The 12,703-nt window shown below is 41.4% G+C and overlaps 1 protein-coding gene across 2 annotated transcripts in view; it reads right to left on the bottom strand.

The window, feature by feature from the left end:
* Positions 1–12,703, bottom strand: part of gabra3 (gamma-aminobutyric acid type A receptor subunit alpha3) — a 126,688-nt gene that overhangs the window by 112,758 nt on the left and 1,227 nt on the right. The gene's annotated exons all lie outside the window — the stretch shown is intronic.

Genomic DNA, 12,703 nt, shown 5'->3' with positions numbered 1-12,703 from the left:
GGCAAGCTTTCTCATTTTACAGCTAAACAGTACACTACAAGATGTTTCTGACAACATTTTACGTGAGAAACAGGCATTACAGTAACAGAATATTAACTCATATTTGATCAGCGCTGCCTAGTTTGTTCATTTGATCAAAGTTTGCGAGTGATTGACAACTACCTCTGTTGAATGAACAGCCAATAGGAACGCTCTCTCTCTCTGAAATGACCTGTGATTGGCCAAAGGCTCCTGTCACGGGCTCGATTTTTTTCTAAAGCCTGAAAACAGAGCCATGAGGAGGTGCAAAAGACTAGTTGTCTCTCAGAACACTTGAATTACAATATGCTGAAAGGTTATTATGGAATTTTTGCCCAATAATGCCAAAAATATTCTGCCTACTGCCACTTTAAACACACTCGCACACAAAATAGTCATCACCAATCAATAGAAAACTCAGAATCTGATGAGACTACTGCAGAAACGATTTGATTATTCAATCAACTGAAAATAATTGAAGGCAATTTTAATAATTGATTCATTGTTTTTGTCATTTTCTTAATTATTGGCCATTATCAGTATGGACACTGGTTGTGAATTGGTAGTCACTTGGGTGCAAACAATTTATTTCCATGCCCATTCTTTGATGAGGCTTCAAGGCCAGCAAGACTCCAACAATAGACTCCTTGGAGTTTGCATTCACTAAGGCTGTCCTGCTTTTTTCTTTCCTTCTTCATCCATAATTGAAAACTTGCAAACGTACTTCTGGAAAACCCTTCCCGTTACTCGACGCACAGCACTAAACACAAAGCACTGGGTCGTTCAAGTTCATTGTGTGTGTGTTCGTGTGCACCTGGTAGGTAATTTTCAAGTGTGCTGCGTTGAAAATAGGAGCAATCGCATGAAGACAGCCAACAGGAGCAGGCAATATTAACACTACACGTTTGAATTCACTTTTATATGGTAATTAAGCTTTATATCCCACTTGGTGGTGAATTTTTATAAGGCTATTACAAGGTTACTGGATCTGAGTAAACAAACAACCCATGAAATTCAATACTTATAGCACCTTGAAATAAGGGAATGTGACCAACAAAACTACATTAATAGTTCATTTTAAAGGCATATTGAGCAATCTGAGTTTAGGAATTCAGAATATATAAACATTGTGCCCTTGTAATGTCGTGCTATTTGTATGCCTTCCAATGAGATCGGGTTGGACCAGAACACGGACAACTCGGACAATCTGAAACAACCACAGAAAGTCAATAATGAAAAGAGAGACATGACCAAATGATCATAAAATCATCCTCATAATACTTTACTTTTATGCACCATCAGCACATACAGTATCACGATATATTGGCTTAGTTACAATAATGAATCCATTAACACTGTAATCACATTGAATTACATAGTGATGCTGCATGTTATCAAAACAAAACTGGAGCCGCAACGAATAGTCGATCAAAAGTAAATTAATCAGGTTTTGGTAATCGATAAATTGTATGTCATTTAAAAAAAACCCCCCAAAAAACAGATTTGATGGTTCCAGGTTCTCAAATGTGAAAATGTCTTGGCCTTTTGGGTTATTGAATGCTGGTCAGACAATCAAGAAATTAATGATGTCATCATTTCTAGGATATTGAGATTAGAATTTTCACTCTTTTTTGATGTTTTGTGGACCAAATTCAATCGAGAAAATGATCAGCAGATTAATCGATAACGGATATAAACAGTTGCAGCTCTAAACGAAACAAAAATTTGCAATCATGAATCGTGTCTCACAACATCATCATATCATCTCGATACCATTCCACTGAAACAATAGTCATTATATTACTGCATTACTCTCCGGCCCTCCAATAATATGCATGTGTAGCAGGACTGGTAAAAAAGGCTGTGTTCTCCAGTAACCGGTGACAGGGTTTTACAGGAGGACGGAGTCACTGCTGAAAGTCATCCTGTCCTCACCGAGAACTGTGTTCACATTCTTGGCGTGAAGTCAAACTCATTCAAGGTGGATGTCAGAGTCCGACAAAGTTGTTCCTTCGCCTGTTCGTGATGTTCATGGATATGTGTCGAGGCAAAGCCAAGATCTGACTCTCAGTGACATTAGGGTGCCATTCATTCTGATTGCAGAAAAGTGCCAGCCTGTGTCTGGCTGTCTGGCTGTGGTGTAGTTAGCTTCTTACATTAAATTACTAAAGATATAAGATATAATTACACATTCTGCTTAATATAAAGATCTGCTTCCATCCTCCTCTTTAACTTGCACTTTTGAGCAGACTGCAGTGACATTTATACATTTATTTTTATTTGAGGAGATGAGAGAGTCTTTGCACGGACCCAGTTTTCGGATTACTCAAGGATTGAATCAGTATTCATAGGTATGCCCCATGGCTGTTGTAAAGGTCTTATGCAGGTGCTGTTAGTGCATTAGAAGCTGCAGTTCTTGTCTGTAGTGTACATTTTCAGGCAGGATATAGCATTAATAAAAGCTCCTCTACCAAGCTCTTAGCAACTAGGTAAACCTTAGACATATGAATAATACTTTGTTGAGGTATATTGTGTCCACAATTCACTTTCATGGTCTATCAAATGTAATAAAGTAGCACTGTCTCTTGATGAAAGTGCTTGCAGGGTCAGGACATTTGAGATTTTATTATTAGCTCTCCCTTACTTGGAAACATTTCGTGGTTGAGAGTAAGGCTGTCGCAATAATCTCAATATTGCAATACTGCGCTATTGACAAGCCAAACCCAGGGGAACCGTTTTTTAATTCTTTACAGTGGGAGCGCCGTGTAATTACACTATGTTACAAACATAAAGTTGCCTAAAGTTGAAAAATATTCAATAAAATGCTGCGCTCGTCACTGTCAATTTTTACCCAGCTGTCCAATCACAATGGAGGAGGGGCGGGACAAATGCCACAAAGACCAAACGTCACATCCTACATGTAGGCTAATATACATAGACCAGCGGGTCCGTCCTCTCTCCCTACATGCTTCAGCCTTCCCTTCATCCAGAGCAAGTACTCTACCTTGTGCCGACATTTACTTCTGTGGATATTCCGTATCATAGCAACCAGACGCAACCAAAGCATCTCAGCTGGAAAAACGCTGTGCCTCATTGCCCTTCTATGTTCTGCATTTAACAATAAACAAGTATTTAATTAGTATTTAATTAAAACTGTCATCTTTGTCATTTAAAAAGCAACACTATACCTAATAGTAGCTTAAAAATAAAGCATATTTTATAGTACTAAAATCATGATAAATGTAGTAATTTGCAAAAAAAGAGGCAATAATATTGTATATCACGCTGTTGAGCAAAACGTTATCACCGCGGGGGAAATTCCTTCACCGCGACAGCCTGAGATTAAAAAAAAGATCTTTAGAGGGGGACATAAATTATCATGAAAAACTCACTTCTTTTTTCAGTGCTTGTGCACATACTTTTGGGTATCTGGAGTACCTACCAACCCACAAACCTGGCTAGATCAGAAAACATGTGACTCAACAAGCCAATCACATTTGGCTCCCCTTCCTATGTCACATGTAGGCTCATTAGAAAGTACCGCCCACGGCTGGATAACTACTTTTGCAAATGTGCAACATATTTTTCTTGCAAGCCAATCAGAGCAGACTGGTCTTTCTTAAAGAGACAGGCACTAAAACGGAGCGTTTCAGACAGAGGGTGAATACAGGTATATTCAGACCGACAGTATGAGAAAAATAATGTGTTTTTTTTAACATTAAAGCACGTAAACATGTTCTCGTAAAAACCCAAAATACAAGTATGAACCCGAAAATGAGCATAATATGTCCCCTTTAAATTATATCTTAATATCATTCTTAGCGCTCACAATGAGGACTCCAATACTGCAATGTCGCCATGACGCTGCTATAATGTGTTCAAAGATTGCTGCAGACAGGCTTTTAGCTAAAGCGAAGAGACATGGCCACATCTCCCCTGTTTTTAGCATCTTGTCACTGGATGCCTGTTTCTCATTGATTTTTTAGTCTTTGAATGACCTGGCAAACTTGTCTCTGAACTTAAAATCCCCTGTGACAAAACTCCTCAGACAGGAGCCTCTTGACAGTTTCTGTGTCAAGGTTGTAGACTAAAGGTGACCGTGCTGTTGCTGTCTGGGCTTCTTAGTTTATGAAGGAGCTTTCAGCACATAGTGGCATCGCAATTAAAGCCTTTTTATCATCTTTCATCTTTACTCTCCTTGCATACCCGCAGCCTTGTCTGATCTCAGTATTTTCCATTTGTTATCCCCACGACTCCCTCTGTTTATTGAGGCGTTTAGGTTCGTCAGTCATCATAACCTTGACTAAGAGATTTCCCGTGGCCAAATGCAGACAATCTGATAGTTATTGTTCTTGACAGGAACAATTTATGGTACAATTTAAACTGTAAAATCCCCTTGTGCATTTAAAAGATACATTTCAACAGCTATCATCACACCTACGCCACGTTGGAGCATAGCAATGCAATGGTGATGCAAAATAATCTCTGTGAAGGAAATTTCTCTTTGCTATACCTGGTGCAATAAAGAGTAGGCTGAGACAGCATGAGGGTGGCCAAACGCTACGCACATTAAAATACACACAATCATCTGGCAGCCTGTGATAAAAAAAAAAAAGAAAAAAGAATAATACTATGGTCTCGGTTGTGAGCTTACTTATAAAGAAGGGAGCTGTTGATTTCTGTGCAGAAATGTGCTTTGAGTTACACTGAGTTACATAAGAACATTGCAGTCCTCTGCATAGGCTATGTCATAAAATAGTGTACTTTGCTATATGACAATGAAGAGTTATAAACATGGCTTAAACTATGAACCTCCCACTGCAAAGGAACTCACTTTACTGTCCACTCATATCTTTTCTTGATTGTTTAATCTGTAAAATGTAAAAAAAATACAGAACAATCTGTGTCATAATTTCCTAAAGCCCAAGGTGACATCTTCAAATTGATTGTTTTGTCTGGCCAACAGTCCAAAGATATTCAATTTATTATCAAGAAGGACAAACGAAAGCAGTAAATCCTCACAAGTAAGAAGCAGGGACCTGGGAAGGTTAGGCATTTTTGCCAGAAAAAATGTCTTTAATGGTAATTGTTTAAGCTCTACTGTTCACCACTACTTTCTCCCATACTATTTGACATTACAAGGTTTTTCGAGTGAGGCCCAAATATAGATGTCACAACACCAGAAATTTGGTAGTTGATACCGATACTAGTGAAATTCCACAATTCTCGATAATTCCCAATTCTATACGACAGTAAAAACGAAAGTTGAACAATAAATTCCATGTACTTTAACATACACTCCTTAATTACTGTTTGTATACTGTTTTTTGCAAATTTAGTATTAATCCCTGATGATCCACCTCAAGTGTATCGCCAAAAACTAAATTTGATAATGATATAATTTACCTTCTTCCAATACTATACAATGTTTTACTGAATAGAGCTTGAACGTATCATAATGTAACTCAATGGAACCTCCGTTAACATTAGCTGTTAGCTCCATTATTTATCCAAGCAGGACTGCGCTGCCCCCCCGGCTGCTAACAGCTAACGTTACTAGCTCCTCCTGCCGATTTCAACGCAGATTTGTTGAAATCGTTTTCAGAATTTTGGCATAGCCTTGGTACTGAAAATGGCATGGCCATTTTCAAAGGGGTCCCTTGACCTCTGACCTCAAGATATGTGAATGAAAATGTGTTCTATGGGTACCCACGAGTCTCCCCTTTACAGACATGTCCACTTTATGATAATCACATGCAGTTTTGGGGTAAGTCATAGTCAAATCAGCACACTGACACACTGACAGCTGTTGTTGCCTGTTGGGCTGCAGTTTGCCATGTTATGATTTGAGCATATTTTCTATGCTAAATGCAGTACCTGTGAGGGTTTCTGGACAATATTTGTCATTATTTTGTGTTGTTAATTGATTTCCAATAATAAATATACACATACATTTGCAGCATATTTGCCCACTCCCATGGTGATAAGAGTATTAAATACTTGACAAATCTCCCTTTAAGGTACATTTTGAATAGATAAAAAGAGTGCATTGTGAGATTTTACCCTTGCTCTCGCATGTCTGATTATTATGGCTTTTGTCATTTTGCACTGTAATGGGAGCAGATGCTCCCTCAGTCAGGGATATGTCAAAAATGCACTTAAATTTTGATCAAGATGCATTGCACACTGCCAAAGCAGGATTACACACACCTGATTCACTGTTTTTTACTTAATTAAATCTTGTGCAGCCAGCGAGCACCAGGCTGTCGCAGAAAGAAAGACCACAAAAACGTGTGTGCTCTTTCCCGCCTCACCGGTTGGTTTATACCTCGACATCCCCGCACAGTTACCCAGCAATAAAAATTATCCGTGTTAAAGTTGGTGTCACCCTCGGGACACTTGGGACACACACAATTTAATCGGGGTCCATTAAAAAAAATCAAAAGACAATTAAAGCTCCTCTCTCCTCTTGACTTCGCAGAAAGCCCTCGGGACCATCGGCTCCCAAAAATCCCCCTCTCCATATCTTCAGCCAAAAACACTGGGTTACCGAGGCAACAGCTGTGTGCGCGGTCTTTTTTTTTTTTCAATGTGTGTGACAAAAGTAGTGCCTGAGGCATCACATTCATAATTACAATGGAGGGACCTGTGACTGAGATGGTCAACGTGATGTGTTAGAGCAGAATAATGGCTTATTATCTAACTGTGTTGGTCATTTCATGGAGATATGAAGGAAAACAGGACAACCCTTTTTTGGGAGGGGATCGTTTACAGGAGGTTATGCAACCATGGAGGGGTTTAATTAATCTTTTCCCTCCCTCTGCACACATCACACTTGACTGCAATTTGTGCTATGCACCTTGATTCATAATATATGCACCCACTGTCTTTGCCAATAAACATTTAAGCACTATTTCTCAACTTATCTGGATCAGAAGCAAAATCTGCCGTCTGCAGCTTGGACAACCTAAAATACCTCCTAAAGTCCTCGGCTAACATCAATCAAAAGTCCCATATTTAATGCTTTTTAGTGCCAGTTGATCAAATTAATGCACAACCAGAGCAATTATTCACTGAACAAACAACCTTCTAAGAAGTTTCACAGTTTTAAATGAAGCCATAAGCCACAAGAGGCCATGATTTACTGAGTGACTTCACAACAGCTAAGGGGCGTTGTTAGGCACCATTTCAGGAGTGTGTATAATACAATGTCAGACATTTTAGGAGTTTCTCAGGGCCTGTAGACATTCTGCCAGTCCTGATATGAAGCTTTAGGCTCTGGGAAGATTAGGACATTTGAGAGACTTTGGCTGTCAATCTTAAAAGGTCAGAGTAAACCCTGAAAGATTATACAATTAAAGGGGAACGCCACCTAAATTAAAAATTCCAATATGTTATTTCCATGGCGTAGGAAAGTTCAATCAGTATGTGTGAACATGAGCTACTCTCTCTCAAAGCCAGAAACCAGAGAAGTAAGTCTCAAACTTGCAATGTCATAGGGTATAAAGTGTGGAGCTGCTCCATAGATAATGAATGGGAGACTGATTTTGTGATTTTCTGGGGGTCTATTAGCAGAGATGGAATATAATATTCATAACTATGTTTTCATTAGTTTATAATCACCTGAAACTAAGAATCAATGTGTTTCCGTTAGCTTAGAATGAGCCCTTCATATCTACATAGGGAGCGGGTCCTCTTCATAGAGTCCGCCATATTACTCCGCCATGTTTCTACAGTAGCCCAGAACGGACAAACCAAATACTGGCTCTAGAGAGAGCCTTTCACATGTAGTTCTCCGACCCGCTTGTGAAACTGCGGTAACGTGAGCTGCAGAGTGCAAAAGGATTACCTCTGAGAGAGGCGAATGGCGTTACCACGGTTTTGCAATCTGTGGCTTACGTTACCGCAGTCTTGGAAAGGGAGGAGTGAGCGGAGGGGTACTAAAGTTGGTTGCAATCTGCAACCGCACCAACTGGATGCCACCAAATCCTACACACTTTAACTTTTTAAGGAGATTAAGTGAAAATAAGCAAGAGCAAGGTGGCATTATGTTTTTCTATAACCCCCAGTGGATTCAAATCTATAAAATCAAAATAATTCCATTCCATCAATAACTACAGTACAAACATGCAGATTTAATAGTGGCTCCAATCTGAAAACATTAAATTAAACACCTGTTCTGATCTGTGATTGTTTATTTTGTTTTTAGAACCTGATTCTGCGATGCCGATTTCCTCCTCCCTTCCTCCCTGTGTGCTACAAACGGAGTGCGAGGAACAGAAGGTTAACATCTGCGGTGACAATGGAAACTGAGCAGGTATTGTTCGATGATGAATGCTCATGAACGTGTGCTAAGTTGTACAACATGTTGCACAAATTTCTTCATATTTATGGATTTTCTGCCCCCCACAAAAAACACTGCTTTTGACAAGCTTGTCTACAGCTACAAAAATATACTTTTAAATAATAAATCTAATAATAATGACAATCTAACAAGAACAATTCCAACGGTGTGACTGTGGCAGCTCCAACAGTCTTTCATCAAACAATAGTCGATGATATGCTCTGCACATAATGTACTTGTTGAAAGTGTTTTATGTCATTTTGGCAAGCAGCTTTAGTCCCTATATCACTGGGATGTGCATTCACATGAGATCGCTCTAGTCGGTAGTCCTCCGTCTCTGCCAAAATACAGTTAGACGAGTAATTTGTTTGCGGAGTTTTCACCTAACAGATTATCAGATGTGGGACAGAATATGTACAGGATTAAGATCAGTGACAATCACGAGAAATGAACATAAATCAGTGGGCGTCTGGAGGTAACATTATTCCTGTGTGAGTGGAGCTTCAGTGATTAATCTTACTGCATATAAATGGGGAAATGATGGGAGCTCACCAAGCCAGAGAATGAGTGAAGTAAGTAAAACTCTTGGGAGCAGTGATTGAATATGTTGAGCAAATCACAGTAATGCAAGAGCACTTCACAACCTTTAAAATATTCAATTTCTTCACTTCGTCCCTACAAATGATGTTTTTGGTTGTGTTGGATAAGTGGCGTAAGTGTGTCTCTGTTCCTCCCTGTCTGTATTAACCCAGCATGGCCTTCTCATTGTCCTGCCTTTGTTCCACTTCTCTCCATCTTTGGGGCCACGCTGTAAATTTCCCCCCTCAAAGCTTCTTGGTCATGACTGACATGATCATGGTCGAGGCTCCAATGTACTTAGAGGGCTCTGGTGATTACCTCCTGTCAGCTGTGATCAGTGTCATCATCAGACAGTAGCTTGACACCGTAGTAGCCCCGTGTCCACTGGAGCTGTGTGGTGGATCTAAGTACAGTGGCGGAATCAGGCTGTCTGAGGGGCAGGAGCGGAAAAAACTAAAAAGGCCACAACTGCATGCGGTGGGTGGGGCACCAGCGTGCAGAAAGTTCTCTAGCATGTAGGGCAGCTTATATGGTACTACATCATGCTTTCTACATTTTAAGGCCACTCTAGAGAGAACTTCATCATGTTTTCACCACTGGAAGGGCACCATAGAGGGCACTTCATCACACTTCCTCCACAGGATGGGTACCCTAGGGGAGACTTCATCACATTTCCTCCACAGGAAGGGTACCCTAGAGGGCACTTCATCACATTTTCTCCACTGAAAAGGCACCCTAGAGGGCAAGTCATCATGTTTTCTCCACTGGAAGGCCACCCTAGGGGGCACCTCATCACGTTTTTTTTTCCACTGGAAGGGCACCAAAGAGGGCACTTTATCACATTTTCTCTATTGGAAGGGCACCATAGAGGGCACTTCATCTCATTTTCTCCACTGGAAGGGCACCCTAGAGGGCACTTCATCACGTTTTCTCTACTGGAATGGCACCCTAGAGGGCACCTCATCACATTTTTCTCAACTGAAATGGCACCCTAAAGGGGACCTAATCATGTTTTCTCCATTGGAAGGCCACCCTAGGGGCACCTCATCACATTTTCTCCACTGGAATGGCACCCTAGAGGGCACTTCATCACGTTTTCTCCACTGGAAGGGCACCCTAGAGGGCACTTCATCACGTTTTCTCTACTGGAATGGCACCCTAGAGGGCACCTCATCACATTTTCTCCACAGGAAGGGTACCCTAGAGGGCACCTAATCATGTTTTCTCCACTGGAAGGCCACCCTAGGGGCACCTCATCACATTTTTTTCACTGGAAGGGCACCATAGAGGGCACTTCATTACGCTTTCTCAACTGAAATGGCACCCTAGAGGACACCTCATCACGTTTTTTCCATTGGAAGGGCACCCTAAAGGGCACCTCATCACGTTTTCTCCACTGGAATGGCACCCTAGAGGGCACTTAATCAAGTTTTCTCCACTGGAATGGCATCCTAGAGGGCACGTCATCACGTTTTCTCCATTGGAATGGCACTCTAGAGAGCACCTCATCACGTTTTTTCCACTGGAATAGCACCTTAGAGGGCACTTAATCAAGTTTTCTCCACTGGAATGGCACCCTAGAGGGCACCTCATCACGTTTTTTCCATTGGAATGGCACTCTAGAGAGCACCTCATCACGTTTTCTCCACTGGAATGGCACCCTAGAGGGCACTTAATCAAGTTTTCTCCACTGGAATGGCACCCTAGAGGGCACCTCATCACGTTTTTTCCATTGGAATGGCACTCTAGAGAGCACCTCATCACGTTTTTTCCACTGGAATAGCACCTTAGAGGGCACTTTTGCTACGAACTGTTTGAACATGGGGGCACTAAGGGGGGCGGTCGCCCACCCCGGCCCCCCCCTTGAGTCCACCAGTGATCTCAGTACATATTGTCATCTCAAAAACAAGCTTCTGTGCAGGACAGCGTGTATGCTCTCAATGTTTTTGCAAACATGAAGCGTAGTGGAGGGTAACCCTATTATTTAGCATAAGTCATTCCCAAAGCATGTTGTAAACATTAACATTAATTCATGGGCCGAATATTTGCCTCTTGCAAACAAAAAAGACTGTGCTTTCCCTTAACACTCTGGGAGACATTACCCTTGTTTATTTTGTAATCACTGGAGATACTTTGCATTTTACTGCATCATGCCTTAGTGTGCCTCGAGGAACAATATGGAAATGCTAATCCTCGCAACAATCTGCCACTATCTTTGCTGCCCCGTTTTATTTGACTGCATCTGCATACAGAATCCAAATAATAGCAATTCCAAACAGATCCTCTAATCACGCCACTTCAGATGTAGCAGGTTCACCATACAGCGAGCTCGCAGAAGCACAACATATCCATCTGCAACTCTCCGAAAAAGATAACACCTCCCTTCAACAAAATCTGCTCACCCTGACACATTCCCCGGCTGGTCTGGACAATAAATCTTGAGTTTGCTTCCCTTCCACAACGCAGCCATTTGCTGTGAAAAAAGGCTCTCTCTCTCGGCTGTGTACGTCTGAACAGATGAAGAAACTGGCTGAGAGAAAAGTCATTTACTTGTGGTCACACTCATGAGTCCAGGGAGCCGTCGCATTATGAGCCCTGTAGCGTGGCAGACTGAGAGATGGCAGGCGGCGGGGGGAAAGGCTGCGAGGACCCACAGATGACTGTGCATTACATCAAATGAGAGGTGTGGTAAACACATGAATATGTGATGCGTGCAGGGAAGGAACTCCTTAAAATGTGGCAGGCAAAAAGGACAGAGTGAGAAAAGGATCCTCACAGTGACTCAGACTTGTTATAACCTTCACGGTGTCCAGTAATTAAGACTTAGAAGAGCACGGCCTCTGACATCGGCTGCTTGAAAAGCAGAAGAAGATGAAGCTGAAATTAATGCAGTACCATAAATTCTAATAAGTGTCGGCGTTGCCAAGCCTGCCTGCTTTTTTAAACCTGTGTGCACAAACCTTTTAAATATGCACAACCAACAGGTTTGTTTGTTATGTCGTGTGGAAAAGTGCCAATTACCACATTTTGCACACAGATGCATCAGGAATAATCATGTTTTTAAGAGCACGGGCGCACAATCGGGGATACCTTCTCCAACACTGAACCATTTGTTGCCCATCTCGCTCTCTTCTTCTTGGGCGGCATACAAACAACAAAACAATGCAACAGTCATCGTGTGTCTGTGTTGACCCAATTTCACCTGATTTTTTTTTAGCTGGGGAGGGAGTTGCACGTGCTTCTTCTTCTTCTTCTTCTTCTGCAACGGGGTGAGATGTTTGGGGAATATTTGAATTATTTAAGCCGTCGGAGTCTGATGTTGTGGAAACATCATTCCAAGTTGGACATTGCTCAGCATATGTGGCTGTTGACACACTGCATGGCATGCATGGTCACTGAGGGAGAGGAGGGGTGAGGAGATGAAGAGAGAGAGAGAGAGAGAGAGTGACGGCCACACAGATTTCTCAAGAAGGGATTATGTTTTTTAATGAGGCAGGCTCCTCATTATATTATATGGCAGAGCGAAACACAAGTATATTGAGTTTAAATTATTAAGAGGAACAAATCTGATAAGTGAAAAACGCGTGGATTTAATAGAGAAAATGTGTTTTTTGCGTCAGTTAAACATATACATTGGGAAACACATACATGGCATTCATTTTGTTTTATTTTGTTTTATTTTATTTGCCAATGTTGTTGTGTGTGTGTGGAGACACAGATGGCTGCCAGACCTTTCCTTGCTGTAAGAGGGGGTGGTGTGGG

Source organism: Sebastes fasciatus, chromosome 16, assembly GCF_043250625.1.
Source record: "Sebastes fasciatus isolate fSebFas1 chromosome 16, fSebFas1.pri, whole genome shotgun sequence".
Taxonomy (NCBI): Eukaryota; Metazoa; Chordata; class Actinopteri; order Perciformes; family Sebastidae; genus Sebastes; species Sebastes fasciatus.
The sequence above is the reverse complement of the archived record's forward strand: the minus strand, read 5'-3'. Positions and strand labels throughout refer to the sequence as shown.